This window comes from Dipodomys merriami, unplaced genomic scaffold (genome assembly GCF_024711535.1).
Source record: "Dipodomys merriami isolate MVZ:Mamm:240054 unplaced genomic scaffold, mDipMer1.0.p SCAF_2, whole genome shotgun sequence".
Lineage (NCBI taxonomy): Eukaryota > Metazoa > Chordata > Mammalia > Rodentia > Heteromyidae > Dipodomys > Dipodomys merriami.
In genome coordinates, this window is record NW_027203381.1 from 77,789,009 (window position 1) to 77,808,386 (window position 19,378).

At 36.7% G+C, this 19,378-nt stretch overlaps 1 protein-coding gene and 1 long non-coding RNA gene across 3 annotated transcripts in view; one reads left to right on the top strand and one right to left on the bottom strand.

Moving 5' to 3' along the window:
- The window catches only part of Lsamp (limbic system associated membrane protein), a 615,403-nt gene that overhangs the window by 498,969 nt on the left and 97,056 nt on the right, over nucleotides 1-19,378 (top strand). The window lies entirely within an intron of this gene.
- On the bottom strand, nucleotides 10,493-19,347 carry LOC138831670 (uncharacterized). The gene is made up of 3 exons (XR_011373421.1): nucleotides 19,215-19,347; nucleotides 11,245-11,296; nucleotides 10,493-10,608 (listed from the first exon to the last, which is right to left on the bottom strand). It is a non-coding gene; the product is annotated as an uncharacterized lncRNA (long non-coding RNA).

Consider the following 19,378-nt stretch of genomic DNA (forward strand, 5'->3'; position numbering starts at 1 on the left):
TACATCTTTCCTTGGATTGTCTTTGTAGGACCTAACAAGAAAGTCAAATAAACCCCAAACATTATGTGGCTCACTCTTTCAAATCAAAACTAGCAAAAAGTGTGTTTAGATCCTCTTAATTCAGTTTAATTCGTAATGCCTGGTTGTTGGACCACATCTTATCTTAAAGTTCTCTTAGGAAATCTGTCTACATAGTGAAGAATAGGAATTACCATGAACTGGGTACCTGCTATGTGCCAAAAATTGTGTTGAATTCTCTGTAAATAGTAATTTATTTAAAGCCTTCAGCAAACAAAGTTATGAGCTTTGTTTTACAGATGAATAAAGTAAATCTTTGGTGGTTGAAGTGACTTGCTCCTAGGCATTCAGCTAGTAGAAGAACAAAATGGAATTCCAAAGCTAATGTCTTCTCTGCTCTTCCATATGGCATCCCATTCTTGGATTTCAGATTGCAACCTGTTCCTTGAAGCCTAGACTTCAGGAAGCTAGATGTTACAATAACCATAATAACAGCTAATAATAAAGTTGGTCTCGCAGCAATACCCACACTCAGACAACAAACTGATTCATTTAAGCCATTTTCTCTCCAGAGCAATATTATTTTCCCCAAGACTAACATGCAACAAACAATAAAAGAAAACTAGGGGGAAATCAACTGTAATCTCAGTACCATGCTTAATAAATGCTGGTCTTGTATAGATGAAATGGCATAAATCAAAGGAACTTCGCTTAGTTACCTCTGCTCTCCTAACGACAAGGTGGCACATGTTGTAAATGGCAGAACTCCATCACTGAATGCATTTCTGACATAATACTGAAGGAGGGAGCTAGGTGAAAATTCTCTGGGCTAGTAACCTCATCTCCTTCTCTTTCTGTTTCTCTCTTTCTTTCTCTCTCTTTCATTCATTTGTCCTTCCTTCCTTCCTTCCGTCCTTCTTCCTTCCGTCCTTCTTTCTTTCTTTCTTTCTTCCTTCCTTTCTTTCTTTCTTTCTTTCTTTCTTTCTTTCTTTCTTTCTTTCCTCTCTTTCTTTCTTTCCTCTCTTTCTTTCTTTCCTCTCTTTCTTTCTTTCTTTCTTTCTTTCTTTCTTTCTTTCTTTCTTTCTTTCTTTCCTCTCTTTCTTTCTTTCCTCTCTTTCTTTCTTTCTTTCTTTCTTTCTTTCTTTCTTTCTTTCTTTCTTTCTTTCTTTCTTTCTTTCTTTCTTTCGATATTGGCAAAAGTCTGTAGTGTGGATCGGAGCTCTAATTGCTTTCCATAAGGTTCTAGCACCTTTTTCAAGGCTCTGGTAGTCAGATGAACAGACTAAATGCCAAAAGTGGTTTGTCATTTCCAGTTCTGTTCCAGCTCATGACCTTGGCATTCTGACAATCTGACTTCACCTCTTCTCTTAGGTATTTTACAAAAGCACGCCTATCTGTTCATGTCCCACTAGCAAAAATGTCCACAGTTCTTGAGTTCTTGATATTCAAGAATGGGAGATGCTTCTGGGGAGAAGCCAGTCTGAGACCTTATTTTTGTTTTCTTGAGAACTGAAAGGGTTAATGCGGTGAGGGGGGGTGAATGTCTTCCTTTGTTCTTCCCATGCTGGGCCCCCCGTGTATTGTGGGTATTGTATGTAAGTAACTTCTCTGTTTAAGTCTGTGCTTTCTACAGCACAAGTTCCCAAGTAGGCCCTAGGTAGCTGAGAAGCCTGTGAATTTAATAAGTCTCAAAGCCTTTTTCTGGTTTTGTGTTACTGATTCAATAGTAAAGGATCAATTTATATTAAAGGCCAAATATTAAAAATTCTACAGAAGACTCTGGGGTTTCCATTTTGGAATTTAATTGAAATCAGTGTTATGTTGTTCACAGATGAAAAAGTGAACAGGTACATTTGAGGGGCATATAGTGATAGGTCTATACTGTGAAATGAAACTCAGCAGGGATGAAGGCAAAACATTGATTTTTCTCAGGATGTGTATGTGTGTGTGAGTGTGTGTGTGTGTGTGTGTGTGTGTGTGTGTGTGTGCACGCGCATGCACACATGCATACTAAAGAATGCTTCTAAGTGTCATCAGTATCTCATAATAGAGAAATACAGAGTTTCCTGTCTTTTGAAGAACTAGAAATGACAGGTGATTCTTTCACTGGCTATTATATCCCAACCATGTGAGAAACTTTGCATAACAAATAAAGACAGAACTAAACCTAGAAATGGGCTATATTCCAGATGTGTAATTTTGGCTGTTCTATATAACTTGGAATGTGTTTTCCTCATAGAAATTGAATTCTATTGCATAATGAGTTTACTGACAAGCTACACAAAAGATATTTCATCCATAATATGTTTTGAAATAGGGTATACACACCCTGTAATGCACTAGGCATGTACAGGGTCCTAAAGACCCAGAGATAAATCCCTTCAAGGAATTCACATTATCATGAGAAAGACAAAGTATTATCATAGTTAGAGCTCATTGTGGAATGGTATATGTTGTGAAATAATTAAACAAAAGTTCTCTTATAGATTCAAAGGGATAAATTAAACCTACTTTTGAAAGAAAAGATGGTAAAATTAGGGAACAGCAGGGTCATCATTGCAAAGATACCATAGTGTCAATAGCAGGATGTAGAATGAGATCAGAAAAGCAAGAACACAATGAGATGAGGTTACTAGCAATTCCTGGTTTTGTTTATGTTTTTTTTTATAAATTTAGGAATAGTATAATGCACTTAGATTGTTTTAATTACTAATTTTCCTTAGTATTGAGCAGAATTCTTAGACTATTTTTTTCAAGCATGGTATAGTTTCTCTTTTATTTGGATATATTTCTTAAATGGCTATAAAACCTTGAATATATTATATTGCTTTTAAAATCAATGTTTCTAAAATTTATCATTTTAAGAATTTGAATATTTCTTCTAAATTTTTAGAAATACTTGACATAAATAACTTTCAAAGATATATATATATATATATCTTTAGATTTTAATGTATGATGAGATCCAATATATATTTTGAGTTTAGTATAGAAAAATAATATATAGAATTATGCATTTTACAAATCACTGGTTTTTATAACTTTTAGAAATACATGCTAAACTCATTAATGGAAATGGAAATAAATGGGAAAGCATTTATTTCTTTATAAAGTAAGACATTTTTTTATATATTACCAACCAAGAATTACTTCATTTGAAGCCTACAAGAGATTTATAGCTTTTTTAAGTATCTGTCATTCCCATTTTATTATGATATTTTTTCCTGTTAAGTATTTAGAATTTCTAAATGGACTGGATATTTTTCCTAGTGAAATTTTGTTACAAATGTATAATTTATTGCATATGAATAGAAATGAATATACATACATAACAATCTTATGTGTTGAGTTTTGTTTTTCTGCTTCTAAACTGTGATTAATTCTTGGCAAATCATTCATAAATGACTTATGTAATTGGGAGAAATTTTATCCTCTACTTGGAAAGGTATGATATCTTGCATATAATCATTAAATTATATTGCCTCTGAGATTAGATAAAATGATGAACTAAATCCGTGGCAATGAAAAAAATGGAAGAGGAAGATGAATTTTAGAGATGGAGGATCTTACTGGGTAATTAATTGGTTGCTAGACATTATGGAAATTAAAATCTAGATCTAACAGTCTTCTCACATGCATTATTGCATGGACTTTGGTGTTTATACTGAAGTGGGAAATACAGGGGTGAAGATAGTTTGTAAAAGTAGACTGAAAAGTTGGGTTTTGAAATGTTGCTTTTGAAATGCTGGTGTGACATTGGGTTAATATTCATAGGAGGCAGTCGAAAATATGTATGTGTAGCTCAGCAAAGAGACCTAGCTTGGAAACTCTATTTTAGGAAGGCATCCACATCAAGGGAGTAATTGCAGCCCAAGTAAAGTAGATAGAATGAGAAGAGAAGGCAGCCAAGGACACACTTTGAAACCTATTAAAATGCATTATTATATGTATTACTTCCTCACATGCCTTCCTATTGAGTATTTTGCTGCTAAATTGGCAAAAGGCAGTGGTTACGTAAGTTATTCTTGGCTGCCATAACTGACAGGTTAAGCCCAGACACTCAGACCTGGAATGTTTCTAGTGGCAGAGCCTCCAGGGCTTGTCCAGAGAAGCTGGACAGAGTATATATCCATAATCATGTTCCTGATGATTTAGCTCCCCTTACTAAACTTGTGGGTATGCCTGATAAAGTACCACTAAAGCAAAGTTGAATAGAGGAAGGAATAATGTATATGAATAGAATAAATAGCAGACTTTATTTATTTAATCTCTTTTCATTTTTATTTTCTGATCATGTGAAAATTGAGGGAGGAGGCACTGGTGGCTTACACCTGTATTCCTGATTACTCAGGAGACTGAGAACTCAGGATCACAGTTTAAGGCCAGCCTGGGCAGGAAAGTGCATGAAACTCGTATTAACTAACCAAAATGCAAGAAGCCAGAAGTGGAGCTGTGGTTCAAATGATAGAGTGCCAACCTTGATAGCACTCAAGCTTTGAGTTCTAGCTTCAGAACTGGCAGAGAGCAGCAGACAGAGAGATCAAGAAAAAACAGAGAGATAGGCAGAGAGAGAGGGATGGGAAAAGAGGAGAGGAGAGGAGAGGGGAGGAGAGGAGAGGAGAGGAGTGGGGAGGGGAGGGGAGGGAAGGGGAGAGACAGAAAGAGATAGGTAAAACTTCAGCAAGAAATATTTCCAAGTAAATAAAGAAAAAGTTCATCTTGCCCCAGTCAGTTAAATTCCAACGTAAATGTGCATCTCAACTGCTTCTATCCTAGTACCATGGCCCAGGAAGACATCTGGAAGAGGATGACAATTCAACCAACTCACTATAATTCTTTGGCTTCCTGCTACTCCTTTCAGGCTAAAGACAAACAGCAAGACTCAAATAAATGGGAGAGTCAGCTTCTCTTCTTTGAATTGTATCGATACTCATTTGCCTTCCTATCCATCATACCATGATGCAAATCAGTAACTAATGTATTTAATTTAGACAGTCTAAGGTCTTTAAGCCTTGCATCAAGTCTGTGGGGAGAATATGGCTGGATTATGGAATAGCAATTTGAGCTTAGTGAAACTTTACCATTTCTTCATTGATAGAAGCTGAACTTCAAAAGTAGCATCTTTAAGGTAATTACCTTTACTGAAACTCTGATGAGTTTAGGAAAATAAGGGAACAAAAATAAAAACATGAATTGGGTTTTAGCTCAAGTAGTAGAGCACCTGCCTGGTGAGGGCAAAGCCCCAATTTCAAACCCTAGTACTGCTATAAATAAATAAAAAAAAAAAACCTCCTGGGTCTTAATGTTAAGGAGAATTGCACATCCAGATTATTTATCATGCTTAGAGCACCACAGTGAAGATGGGAAGATTGTAAGACACTGAGGCCATTCATCTTCTCAGGCTCATGTCTTAAGAAAGCAGGCCATTCCTAATGGTCATCAGCAAGACCATCTTTCAGTTTGGAAACTGGGTCTGTCCCTCTGAAATAAATCAGAAGTGAATAAATATAGACGGTGATGCCATTTTTAGAGAGTTCTGTTGTCGACAGTAAGCACAATTTAAAGTACAGCCAGATGCCACGTCCCCTTCTCAGGATATTTAAGAATCTAGATTGTTGCTGAGTGGGCAAAGTTGATATTTGGACTATGTATAGAGACAGATACAAAATCATTCTAATCAACAGAATAAACAGCCTCGCGTTTAGATTTCATGGCAATTTGACTCATAAGATTTAGGAGATTTGCAGGATTGAGGTTATTAGAAGAGTGCAGTCTACATCTTTTATTGAATATGCATTGCATGTCCAAGGCTGCGGTTTAAAAATAGGTGTCAGGCAGTTATACATACAAAGGTAATCACAGCTCTCATAGTAATAATTTTTGTAAGTACCTTTCTCTTATTCACCCAGGCAGGCAGACTTGGTGATTTATAGAGATTGTGAATGTTCTCTGCTACTGCTTTCTAAGACAGGGCATCTTGTCTTGTAATTCCTTCACTGGAGTGTGTCCTAGGAAGGCAATGCCCTCTGAGACAAACAAACAGATATTTTAGAAAAGAAATTGGATGCAGAAGCCACATGCTTTCTAACTATATAAATACATTTCTCAGAGGGCTCAATATTAAGAAAAACTGAAAGGAACCAAGCTAGCTAAAAATGTTCCTTGTAGCTTGAGTATATCTGGTTATGTGCGTATGTATACCAGCTTGTGTATGCATATTAAACATATTAAAATAAAGCTAATTTATCCTTTTCCTTGATTTCAGCACAGTACTCTCCTTGGGCTGGGAAGGTGGCTCCGTGGTAGAGCGCTTGCCTTGCATGCATGAGGCCCTGGGTTTGATTCCTCAGCACCACATAAGCAAAAAGAAAAAAGCCAGAGTGGTGCTGTGGCTCAAGTGGTAGAGTGCTAGCCTTGAGCTGAAGAGCTGAGGAACAGCACTCAGGCCCAGAGTTCAGGCCCCACGACGGACCCAAAAAGAAAAAAGAAAAAAAAACAATCAGATGGATTTGGGATACTAAATGATTTGACTGTATTTATATTGTAATGTCATGTGAGAAGCCATTACTGTATGCATCAACATATAGTTTCAAATGATCATTGCCTGAAATCATCTTGACTGTTGTAGCCCATAATTGACATGTTCTCAGAGTGGAAAAAATGAAAAAGAAAGAAAGAAAGAAAGAAAGAAAGAAAGAAAGAAAGAAAGAAAGAAAGAAAGAAAGAAAGAAAGAAAGAAAGAAAGAAAGAAAGAAAACCTCTCCATGCTCTTAAACCTTACTTGCCTTGCTCTAGCTTCATTTAATGCTATTTAGTAGGGTCAATCCCACAGCAGATTCTCTATAATCTTCAAACAAAGCATTGAACTTATTATCCCTACCCTCTTTTTAAGTCTTCTGGTAAGTGAGATCTTCCTGATTTGGGAAAGGAAGGATTGCCATTAGCTGAGCAGTCTAACTGAATACTATTAAGCCCAAAGATGATATCCTTTTGGGTACTGCATGTGTATTTCTGTATTCTGTCCTTGGAACAAATTTAGAGAATTGTATTACTGTTAATGTCATCTGATAGGCAACCCAAATAGCTCATTAAGACATCAACTGAATCCCCAAGTTTGCTTCTCAAAATTCAGCTCTCTCTATAAAATCTGTAGAAGTCTGAGTTAAAAAAAGAAAATGGCTCCGAACCAGTATTTCCCAAAGTGTGTCTATGACTTGTCCTGCTAAAATCTCAAACATAATGCTTTATCTTTTGGAAATACACATAGATCAACAATTTAAAATTTTTAGAAACTAGTTTAAAAATTATCAGAGCTGGGCACTGGTAACTCAGGTCTATAATCCTAGATATTCAGGAGGCTGATATCTGATGTCTCAGTTCGAAGCCAGCCCTGGCAGGAAAGTCTGTGAAACTCTTATCTCCATATAACTACCAAAAAAAAAAAAAAAAAAAATCTAGAAGTGTTGCTTTGGCTCCAGTGGTAGAACACTAGCCTTAAGCAAAAAAAAAGAAGAAGAAGAAGAAGAAGGTCAGGGATAGAGTTCTGAATTCAAGCCCCAAGACTGACAAGAAAAAAAAAACACCTTATTACATTTTCAGTCAAGTGTTTCCCAAGACCCGGTCATGGGGCCTGAACTCTGGGCCTGGGCGCTGTCCCTCAGCTCTTCAGCTCAAGGCTAGCGCTCTACCACTTGAGCTACAGCACCACTTCCGGCTTTTTTTTTTCTGCTTATGTGGTGCTGAGGAATTGAACCCAGGGCCTCATTCATGCAAGGCAAGCGCTCTACCACTGAGCCACCTTCCCAGCCCTGCTATGGGAATTATTAATACATAGTACTTATCATTATATAGAATATGGAGAAACACTAAACCCTATATATGTAGAGAAAAAGCCAACCATAGTCAATTCCTTGTCACAGACAACTGAATGTGAATCCTTTAGCTAGTGACGCTCCTCTTCCTTGAGCTTATTTTGACCCCTGGGACTCCTTCAGGGAATATTATGGACTAGCCTCTTGGATATGGAGTGGGATTTGAATTCAGAGTGGAAGGCTGAGTTGACCAGAGCTCATAAATTGTTCCTGAATGAAGTAGCACTTTGCCTGCCAGCCTGGATTCCTAATGTTGTTCCTCTCATACATCAAACTTGCCCTCCCAATTTAATTAACATGAGAGACTGAAGGTGAGAGCCAGTGATTTTTGCCAGAGGCACTTCTAGGTCTATTCTAGCAAGCAAGGAGTCAGTGCTCATCTTTTCATTTTAAAGAAAGTCCAGACATTCTTAAAGTGTGTTCTATTTTTAACAAAACACTATTAAACTGTCACATCCCTTCTTTTCTGTTTTCTTCTCCGTTGCTGCTGATGGTGACCAAGATATTTGTACAAGAATAAAAGCTGTCTCCTTTATATTCAACTGACGTCTCTACTTCCCTGATTTTATTATTTTGCATTTCTATAGACTTTATCTTTGCAAAAGGCTTTTACAATCCTTTATTAGTTATCCTCCCCAGCTTCCCTATTAGGCAGAACACTGATTTACCACCTCTGCCATTTTATCCCTTCTACTCAGTTCCTCCCCTTTCTCTTTTCATGGAGAGAACAGAGAAGTAAATAAATAATGATGGCCTACTGTGTGTCAAGCTTTTTCTTTTAAATCATGTAATTACCATAATCCTTCAAGAGTAATAAGGTTTCTGGATAGGATTTAGTGGAGTTCATGCTGCTCTGCCTCCCTCCCTCCCAGTTTGCTACAGAGAAAATTATATACAACAATAACAACTGGCCGAATGGCGGGGAGAGGGGGTGATCAGCTTTAATAATAGCCAGGCAAACATCAGAGGAATATCCTTTCCCACTCCAGTGCACACAGATGCACACCATAGCCCAACTCCATCCAGTTTACTCTCCGATAAAAGGCACCAGTGGAAGCTAGACTTGGAATCCTCCATCACAAGCAAGATTTTTGATGCCTCCTCATCCTACCTTCCACAGTTAAATGCCTAGGTCTGTACTTAATCTACCCATTAGAAGCAGAGACAAGAAGTGGCCATAGAAACAGATATAGAGGTCCAGCACCAAGGGTAGGCCTCACTTAAGAAATTTCCAGGTGATATTAGAGATTTCACATGCTTGAGCACTGAAAGTGTCCTGTGTTAGTAGAACTTAACAACCCAATTTTCAGGCACAGATACCCTGTACTGGTAAAATCTTAACCATTAAAAGTGAGATTCTATTCCATCAGATTAGAATGTACTTCCATGGATAGTAACAAGGTATAAACCACATGGAGAAACTGTGGTAGCTACTTCACATATGTTTAGAAAAATAAGAAGAGAAGCAGTAATTTTCTTCCCTAGTATTGATGAACAGCACCCTGTTTTTTGTTGATGTTGTTGTTTTTTGGTTGTAGGGCTGGAACTCTGGGCTTAAGTTCAGTCCCTGCATTCTTCATCTCAAGGCAAGCACTCTACTGCTTGAGCCACAGTGTCACTTCCAGTTTTCTGAGTGGGTCATTGGAGATAAGAGTCTCACAGACTTTCCTACCGGGGCTGGCTTTGAACCATGATCCTCAGATCTCAGCCTCCTGAATAGTTAGGATTACAGGGTTGAGCCACTGGTGCCTGGCTCACAGTACCCTGTTATACATGTGAAAATGGTTAGTCTTTGGGTCATATAAGCATATGTAACCAGATGAACTCTCTATATATTTTCTTTTTATTAGCACTGGGGTTTGAATTTAAGGGTCTTATAATTGCCAGGCAAGCATTCTACCATTTGAGTCATGTCTGCAGTCCTTTCTGTTACCAGAAATTTAGGGTAGCTACATTGACCTCAGTCCTTATGTCTGGCAAGAGAAGAATTCAGGCAAGATACAAATATAGTAATGATGATAGGAAAGCTTCAAAAAGAAATATGACAGAGAAAAAACATAATATGACATAGATATGCCATGGGAAAACAGCAATTCCACCCACCTCAGCCATCTTCCTAACATAGCTCAGCCTTGGGATAAGTAATGAGGATTGCACTCCTTGACAATGGGTTTCATCCAATTGGCCAGTTGCCTTTCTGTGAGTTGTAAGGGCAAAGATTTACTCTCCCATCCTTATTTCCTCATTCTTTTGTGCTTCTTACTTACTAATTCTTTTGTAGCCTTACCATTTCTATGTCAGGCAGGTTTTGGTTAATCTATATTCCAACATCCATCTGTAAATTCTACTGGCCAAAATTCCCAGATTGACTGCTTTTCCAGTATCTCATGTCATTCTCGTACACTGTTTCTGGCAGTGTAGGATTACCCATATTTTTCTCTCGTTTAGCCCCAGAGACACTATCCTTCCAACTACTACTCCCATCTTATTCTAGTTTAATTATGTTTTTTTATATCTTAGAGACAGCTCTGTGCTATCAGAAGAATATGTTGGATTTTACCTGAGTATTTGGCACATACCTAGAACTAGGTAGCAGTCCGTTTCAGTAGAATACTAGTGTGACAACTATCTTGACAGCTGAAGGTCATTATTTTTAGCTACTGGTGTACTTTCTTCATAAGAGACTTTAATATGAGGCTCTTTAAGATTTCACACAGTCCTGAGAATTGGATTTAATGCTTTACTATCTTAGCAGATAGAGAGAAATAAATTAAAAGGGTGAAGAATTATAGAAAAACTGGTAAAGAGGAAGAATGATAATCCATAGGCCTATTAAAGAGAACAGAGAAAAATGAAAACAAATGCAAATATTTAAACCTCACAACACTGTATGTACATTAAGTAAGGAGAAACTAGCCCAACAGATCCTTCAACGAGTTTTAAACTTATCCATTATTGTAGGAATAAATTGTTACAATAATAAATGAGCACAAACAATAAATGATCACATTAATCCTGGCTCTTCACAAAAAGAATTTGAACTAATAATAATGTTTTTACATTTGAAAGATTATATATGGTACATGCAAGCAGAAGTTTCTGTCCCAACAAATCTTTTTCTTTTATTACTTACTACAGTTATTTTAAAACAAACAAAAAAATTGACTTTCCAGAATGTATCACTACCAACTTTCCTCAATAAAAGTGGTTATACATATATACATATGTGTATATATGTATGTATGTATATATATATATATATATATATATATAGTATTCTGCCAAGAATAAGGACACTGAAAGGTAATTACCAATATACCACATATTCCTAAATACTAAATCCTCCTCCACTCACCCCACATCCCATAGATCTACTCCGATGAATACATTTCCTTCTTCATACACTCCTGAAAAAGAGATGCAATATTAAAAATTATTTGTTGTTCATCTAAGCTTCAGAGTTAGCTGGTGAACCCTATATTTTTGTTTGCTAATTCTAGAAACCATTTTCAATCAGTTCTAGTGATGAGCTAACTTGTATAACTGGTGAAATTCTGCTATCTTGTGCAGGCCTTTGCTCCCAGTATCTGAAACTTAGCAGACATCTGACTCCATCTACTGGGTCTATTAATGAGCAATTAGTCTGTATCCGGCTTTGACGATACCAAACTATTCATTCCTAAACTCCTTAGTGATTTATCTGCCAAATCCCCAAAGCCTCATCATTCATAGTCAAGAGATTGGACTGCACAGATGATAAGAGCTTTGACTGGCAAAACAGAACAAAGAATCATAGAACAATCAGATAGTTAAAGGACGTATTGTACATTTATACCTGATGATTCTAGAAATTGTCAAGGAGAAGGAAGCATAAGGCAAACTTTACATAGGCTATGAATAAATACTGTTCTACATTTTTTCATATTTATCTGACATGTTAACCCTTAATATGCCCTTTTGCATTTTCCTGATTTATTCATCTGTATTTGATTCTCTCAGGAATAATGAAAGAAAGTCAAAGGGCTTTTGTGAGTCTTGACAGTCAACTGCAAACAGATAGATTAAAAACATGATGCTTCTTTTGTAATTTAAATAAAAGAGAGATTTGTGGGTAATATGTATAATATGTGTTCAATAGTAATGAGTTAGCAGCAGGAAGAGGGAGAAAATATGGATGTACCATCAGAGTTGTTCTGCTTTTAAGCATGAGATTGATTTTAAATTTTTCATATGTGTCAGTTTCATTACAGGCAAATTAATCCTTCTTTCCATGGGTTAACACCTCACAGAAAATATATGTATCAATTTTTTTTTCTTTTTTATTCCTCATGAGCAGAGAATTAAGTCTGAATACTAAGTTAGCAGTCCTAAGTCAGAGAAAGATGGTAGTTTTAAATAAGATGATATGACAAAGAATGGCTTTGCTTTTTACTTAATGTACATTGTCCCCAGAAATTTGAGGATGCTTACCCAGAAGGCAGTGAGCGACTTAGATAAGCTCATGTACGCTCAGTATATACTTCATTTCTTACCTTCTCATCTTTTGTCATTAAGGGTAAAAAGGGGGAACAAAGGGTGTACTAAGAAAGGAATTGTACAAAGGAAGGGGAACACTAGGGTCCTACTATATGAGACAGAAATCTACACAAGTTACACCTTTGTCTCTCTAAAGTTAAGTGAGATAGCACAGTGAAAAGCAAGTAGCTTCCTATTGAGTGCTAATAATAAATCAGCTATTCAGTGAATCAGCCACAGACCTCGTAATCATATTCTGTTCTCTCTAACTGTATGCAGCAGCAGCTCAGCTTCTAATTAGCAGAATTCCCACAGCCTACTGGACGTGCTGCTCATGATGAGGACAAACGGAGTAAGTCCCTCACATCTGAGGAGCTCAGGATTTCTGTGAACCTAGACATGTCTGCCATATCTCTGTGACTCTACACACTAGTTTGGAAATTCTTCTTTTAAAGATTAGAGCCATGCATCCTTTAACCACTAGATAGTCATACCTTGAGAATATCAAATGCTTTCCTTATAGAAGACCTTTTGGAATAATGCAGTATGACTTCCAACAGTCATTTGTATGTGAATACATAAAGGCTGGCAAGTTCTCTCTTTTACTGTGGATAGGTTTTTTGTTTTATTTTGTTTGATTTTCTGGGAAAAAGAAAAGAGTATCAAGAAGATGTAATCAGGAAAAAGTAGGAAAAGATGGGCTTTGGAAATTCAGAAAGAAAAGAGTCAACAAAAAATGAAAGAAGGCAAATTTACTGGTAGAGTGTGGTGTATACACTTACAATATCAACTACTTGGGAGACACAGATCATTAGGATAGCAGTTTCAGGCCAGCCCATACAAAATGTTAGAGAGACTCTCATCTCCACCAACAAGTTGGGTATAATGGGAACATGCTATAATCCCATCTATATGGAAGGCAAAAAAAAGGAGGAAAATTATCTGAGATTAGCCTCAGGCAAAATCACAAGATCCTATCTGAAAAAATTACTAAAGTATAAAGAGTTTTGAGACCATTCCTTAAATGCTTGCGTACAAAGTGTGAAACTATGAGTTTCAACCTTAATACCATACACATGAGAGAAAGCAAGAAAGAAAGAAGAGGGAAGGAAAGAAGAAAGGAGGGAAGGAAGGAAGAAAAGGAAGGAAGGGAGGGAGGGAAAAGAAGGAAGAGTGGAGAAAGGGAGGAAGGGAAGGAAAGACAGAAAGAACACGAAAGAAAAAAGTAGGCAAATTCCCTTTCTAATCAAGGTTTAACTGTACTGGTGGTGAGACTGGAAAAGTGAGGGATATCTAATTGATGATGTCTAAATGAGCTACTGTTGTTCTTGTTGGATTATTATGTAGCATTACATGACTATTAATCTTTTGGTATTTGATAACTTTGGCCAGGTGATGTTCCACTATTCAAGTTTAAGAAATAGTTTTTAAAATATCCTAGAGAGAACACACATTAATGTATTCTATATTGAGCTTGTGTGCAGTTACAGGTGCTTCAGAGATTTAAGAATTCAGGTAAAATCTTATTTTATCCAACTTGAAGAGAAATCAAGTTTGCTGTATTGAATTGAAATCTCATTAAAACAGAAGTTTACTGCTGTAGAATATGAAGTAATATATTGTTTATTGAGTTTTTTATTTGTTTACATAAAACAAGTGTTAGGTATGCAGTATGTGTGCAAACAGTAACAAATGGGAGAGAAGCAAGAGAGTATGTTCCTGCCAGTTCTGAGTGAGTGTCTAAAATTATTCTCCCACCATAACTATATTTAAATGCTACATAAGATACTCTTACTATGAGTTGTGTGTTTTTCACATTAGATTCGAAGTCATGGCAGTATGGACAGGTTTTCTTTCACATTGTTAAATTTTGAGGACTAATTTTTATGCAGTACTCTGGTAAAGATGCCCAAACAGAATTACTGTTGCCTATTGTTCATGGAGACTTCATATCCAGTAAGGAAGCAAATTATTCTTGTAGGATCATCATATACTTATAGGCTATTCATCTCTAAGGCCATTCCCAGTTTTCATTCTCTAGATTTCACTCTCTGAGGTCATTTCATGGATAATCCAATGCCACTGCATTCATTTATAATATATTAAGTTCAGGGCAAAACAGCCCATGGAAAAACCAAATCTTTTGAGATTCAACCAGTTAACTATTCATTTAGAAATACCACATTTTCCTGGACTCAGATTTACCTGGACTTTATAATTTGATCTCCTCTTATACTCTTACCCCCTTTCTAAATATAAATCTGAGTTTCAATAGGTACACAACACACACACACACACACACACACACACACACACACACACACACACACACACACACACACACACACACACACACACACACACACACACACCCCTACTGTGAAAAATCATCAAGGCCAATATTATATGTGTTTAGATTTTACAGATATTCAACCTCAGATTTTTCATTAAGTAGGATGACAGTTTACTACATTACAGTTTTGCAACATAAGAAACATTGTCAATCCTCAGTCTCAGCCTCTCAGGTTCTGTTGCTGTGTCCAGAGTAGATGAGAAGGGCACTAAATATCCATCCTACCTGAATGTGGGTGGTGTGGGATTGCTTCAGGGAAATGAGAATATTCACAGTTCCATTTGTAGCTTTTTGGTGGTTAATTGGGTATAAAAGTCTCACAGACTTTCCTGACTGGGCTGGCTTCAAACTGTTATCTTCAGATCTCAACCTCTTGAGTAGCAAGAATTACAGGTATGAGTCACATGGCTACCAAGAGACTGATCAGTAAGCAAGGATGTCTGGTTCTCAGAAGCAATTTGAAATTTGAAGTGGATTAGGATCAGGTTGAATGTATTTTCAAATCATGCAGAAAAATACTAATTTGAGGCGGGAAATAAGGATAGTTGTAATTCAATAGAAAGAATGGTTAGGCTGCAATGCTTGATAAGAAATGTTCGCATTATCCTGCCCATGTAATTATAACCCCTCTGTACAGTATGTTCACAAAAAAGTAAAATAAAATAAAAAAATAAAGAATGGTTTATACCAGAAGATAGTATTACATGAGGTCAGATGCATAGCAGATGTTAAAGAGGTAATTCACTAGGTTTTGGAGAAGATGAGAATTAGAAACAGCCCAAAAGGATGAGGATAATAACAGTAATATAAACATGAAATGGGCTAAGTGAAGGGGCTCCTCATACAGTCAAGTCATTGACCAAAGAATTCATTGGCACATGAAAGCTTTTTGCTTCCTGCAATCTTGCTGTTATCTTACATGGCTTATAAGAAGAACATGGAATAATGACTTTTATGGTGCCTTCTATATCAACAGAATTGTGTAGGAGCTAACCCTCACATGACCATGTATTTTGAGTGAACAAATGAAGAACAAATCCTTGCTTTCTAATTCATCACTGCATAACCGAAATCTATTTAAATGACAAGACTTCTCTTTCCCCCTATAATGTCCATGACTTAACCAATGAATGATTCTGGAAATTCGGGTTTCATATATGTATGAAGCCACAATACTATATAACAACCTCCAAAACTCTGTACTTTCAAAATTATGTCTTCACTTTGCCATTCATCTACTTGAGTTAATCATGTGTATGCTGATATAGGCAAGGCCTAGATATGTGGCTGTGTTGCAGGTTGTACACCTAGCAGGCTTGATCCACGCTGTAGTTTGGATCTGGTCAGCTTCACATATATTTGTTACAGAGCCTGGGTTTCAGAGGCAAATGGAAGCTCCATAGAGTGAACTGAAATACATAGGAATCCACGAATAAAGCTCTAGAGTAAATAAAGCAGAGCAATGACTATGTGCTTAGTACTTCTTAGATTCTTAATAGGATTGACATATATTTCATGCTTATGCTTTTCAATCTAAATAAAAGATGTCTGGCTTATGCTTTTCAATCTAAATAAAAGATGTCTGGCTCCTTCATCCCACAAACTATCTATAGTCATATTTTTACTATCCCATCTGGTAGTCTTCTGGGAGCTTGTACAGTCAACTTATAAATCATTCATCAGACTCATGGTCCTTCATCTAACACAAATTTGTCAACAATAATGAAGAAATGTCACTCTTTTTTTTTTGCCAGTCTTGGGGCTTGAACTCTGGGTCTGTGTGCTCTCCCTGAGCCTCTTTGTGCTCAAGGCTAGTGCTCTATCACTTGAGCCACAACACCACTTCCTGCTTTTTCAGAGTAGTTTATTGGAGATAAGAATTCCTCTGATTTCTCTGCCCCTCTGGCTTCAAATCATGATCCTCAGAGCTCAGCCTTCTGAGTAGCTAGGATTGCAGGTGTGGCTAAGTCATTCTCTTTTATCTCAGGGAAACAGCCTTAGATGGTTACCATCTATTAAAAAAATAATAATAATGTCACTAGAAAAAACCTACTCCCAATTCCTGCACATTTCTATCCATCCATTTTGCCACTTAAAATATTTGGACATGTCAATCTGAAGTATCAACATATATACATACACAGTGAAGAAGAAAAAAGGGGGACAGAGAGAAAGGTAAGTGCTTATTGAACTGATAATTCATTAAATGACATGGCTTCAGTTTCTACTCAAGGGAAAAATAATCCCACCTTCCAGAAAAAGTTTAATCTGTATTCTAACCTCACCCTTCAAAATGTATTGTAATTTGAAGAAATGGACTATATGTATTTGAAATGTGTATCTTCCAACAGTGAGAGACCCAATATAATTGTTCTACTCAGTATAAAACCAAAAGAACAATATCTGAGTTAAATGAAATTGTTAAATTATAGACACATTAAAGTATTTCATTCATCTTATCAAGCCCAGTGGTAGAACTCAGACTCTTCTCCTTATTAAAATAAAATATAGCCAGGTGCAGGTGGTTCATGCCTGTAATCCAGCTACTCGGGAGGCTGAGATCTGAGGATCATGGTTCAAAGCCAGCCCTGGCAAGAAAATATGTGAGACTCCAATTAACTACCAGAAAACTGGAGTGGCACTGTGTCTCAAAGTGGTAATATACTACCCTTAAGCAAAAGAGCTCTGGAACAATATCCAGGTCCTGAGTTCAAACCCCACAACTCTCAAAATAAATAAATAAAATATATCTTTATTCAGATTTTATATTTTAAAATAAAAATCACAAGTGTTCTTTTTTCAATTTTTTTGTCAGTTCTTGGGCCTGAACTCTGGGCCTGGGCGCTGTCCCTCAGTTCTTCAGCTCAAGGTCTAGTGCTCTACCACTTGAGCCATAGCACCACTTCTGGCTTTTTCTGCTTATGTGTTACTGAGGAACTGAACCCAGGGCCTCATGCATGCCAGGCAAGCACTGGACCACTGAGCCACCTTCCCAGCCCACAAGTTGTTCGTATATTTTCTATTTGTATAAATATGAAGAGACAATTAAAATTATTGAAAAAAATCATATATAATAAGAAAACAGAAAGTAGCACTTATATAGTCCTGCCTCTGGTTCTAATCTGTCCAACCATAATCTGTTTACATAATATTAGAAAGTATTAATTAGTTGAATTTGTAAATGTTTAATGAAAAACTTGTGGGGGCTTTTATGATGGTCATTTCTGTTCCTTAAACTATTCTTTGTGATATGTTTTAACGTTAAGTTGGTTCAAAGAAAACCTGTTGTTCTAATATCAAGAACATCTAGCATGCCTTGTGTGTTAACTTTTGGTGATGCTAGCATTTGTTTCCATTGGACTTTCGTCACAGGAGAATTTGTTGTTGTTGTTGTAAACTCTATGTTTGTTTTATTTTACATAACATTGATTTTATTTTGTTTTAGAAAATAGTGTTTCAACAATGTTTCTACATAGTATTTTCTATAATCCAACTTTAGCTTAACTCTCTAGCATGATTTTCTTTGTGGCAGAGAAGGTTCAACTAGGAGAATGTTTTTTTTTAAATATAATTAAAGCTGAGCATATTTATTCAAGAAAACATTATGGCTGAACTTTATTTACATAGACAACAATAAGCCATACAAGTGTTTGTTATTTTTCGAAATATAGATGAAAAGATAACTCATTTTTAACCTTCAAATGATACTTTATCCTGAGATATAACTACTCCATTTCAACTTGAATCATAAGTGAATGCTTTAGAGTCAGTCATGGTGATTTACTACTATTAATCCCAGCTACTTCAGAGGTAGCTATTGGGAAGATCATGGTTTGAGACCAGCTCAGACAAAAAGTTGGCATGATCTCATCTCAATCAACAAGCTAGGTATAATGACTACATGGGAGATATAGGTTAAAAAGATCATGATCTGAGGGCACACTGAGGGAAAAATATCACAAGATTCTAGCAGAAAAATTAACTAAAGCAAAAAAACGCCTGGGACCGTGCTTCAAGAGGTGGAGCTCCTGCATAGCAAGTGGGAGGCCCTGAGTTCAAACTCTAGTGCTCCCAAACAAATAAGAAAACATATTGGGTGCTGGTGAATTATATGTGTAATTCTACCTACTCAGGAGGATGAGATCTGAGAATCATGATTCAAAGACAGCTCAGGAAGATACATTTGTGAGACATTGACCTCCAGTTAACAAGCCAAATCCTGTAAGTGGAAATGTGGTTCAAATAGCAGAGCACCAGACGTGAAGAAAAAAAAAAGCCAAGTGAAAGTGCCAAGGTCCTGAGTTCAAGCTCCAGTAGTAGCTCATGCACATGCTTGCAAAAGTACACACACACACACACACACACACACACACACACACACACACACACACACACACACACACACACACACACACACACACACACACACAGAATAAGAAAAGCAAATGCTTCCTTACCACTAATGTCATTTTTTCCCTTTGTTTCTGAAACTCAAAGGAAGATTAAGACTAGATTATCTTCAGGCAATAATGGTCAAAACTGAAAAAAAATTTTGTCTCCTAAGCGATTTTGCTTAAGAAAACTCCAGAAAGGAAAATGCTACCAACACTTTAAATGAGAG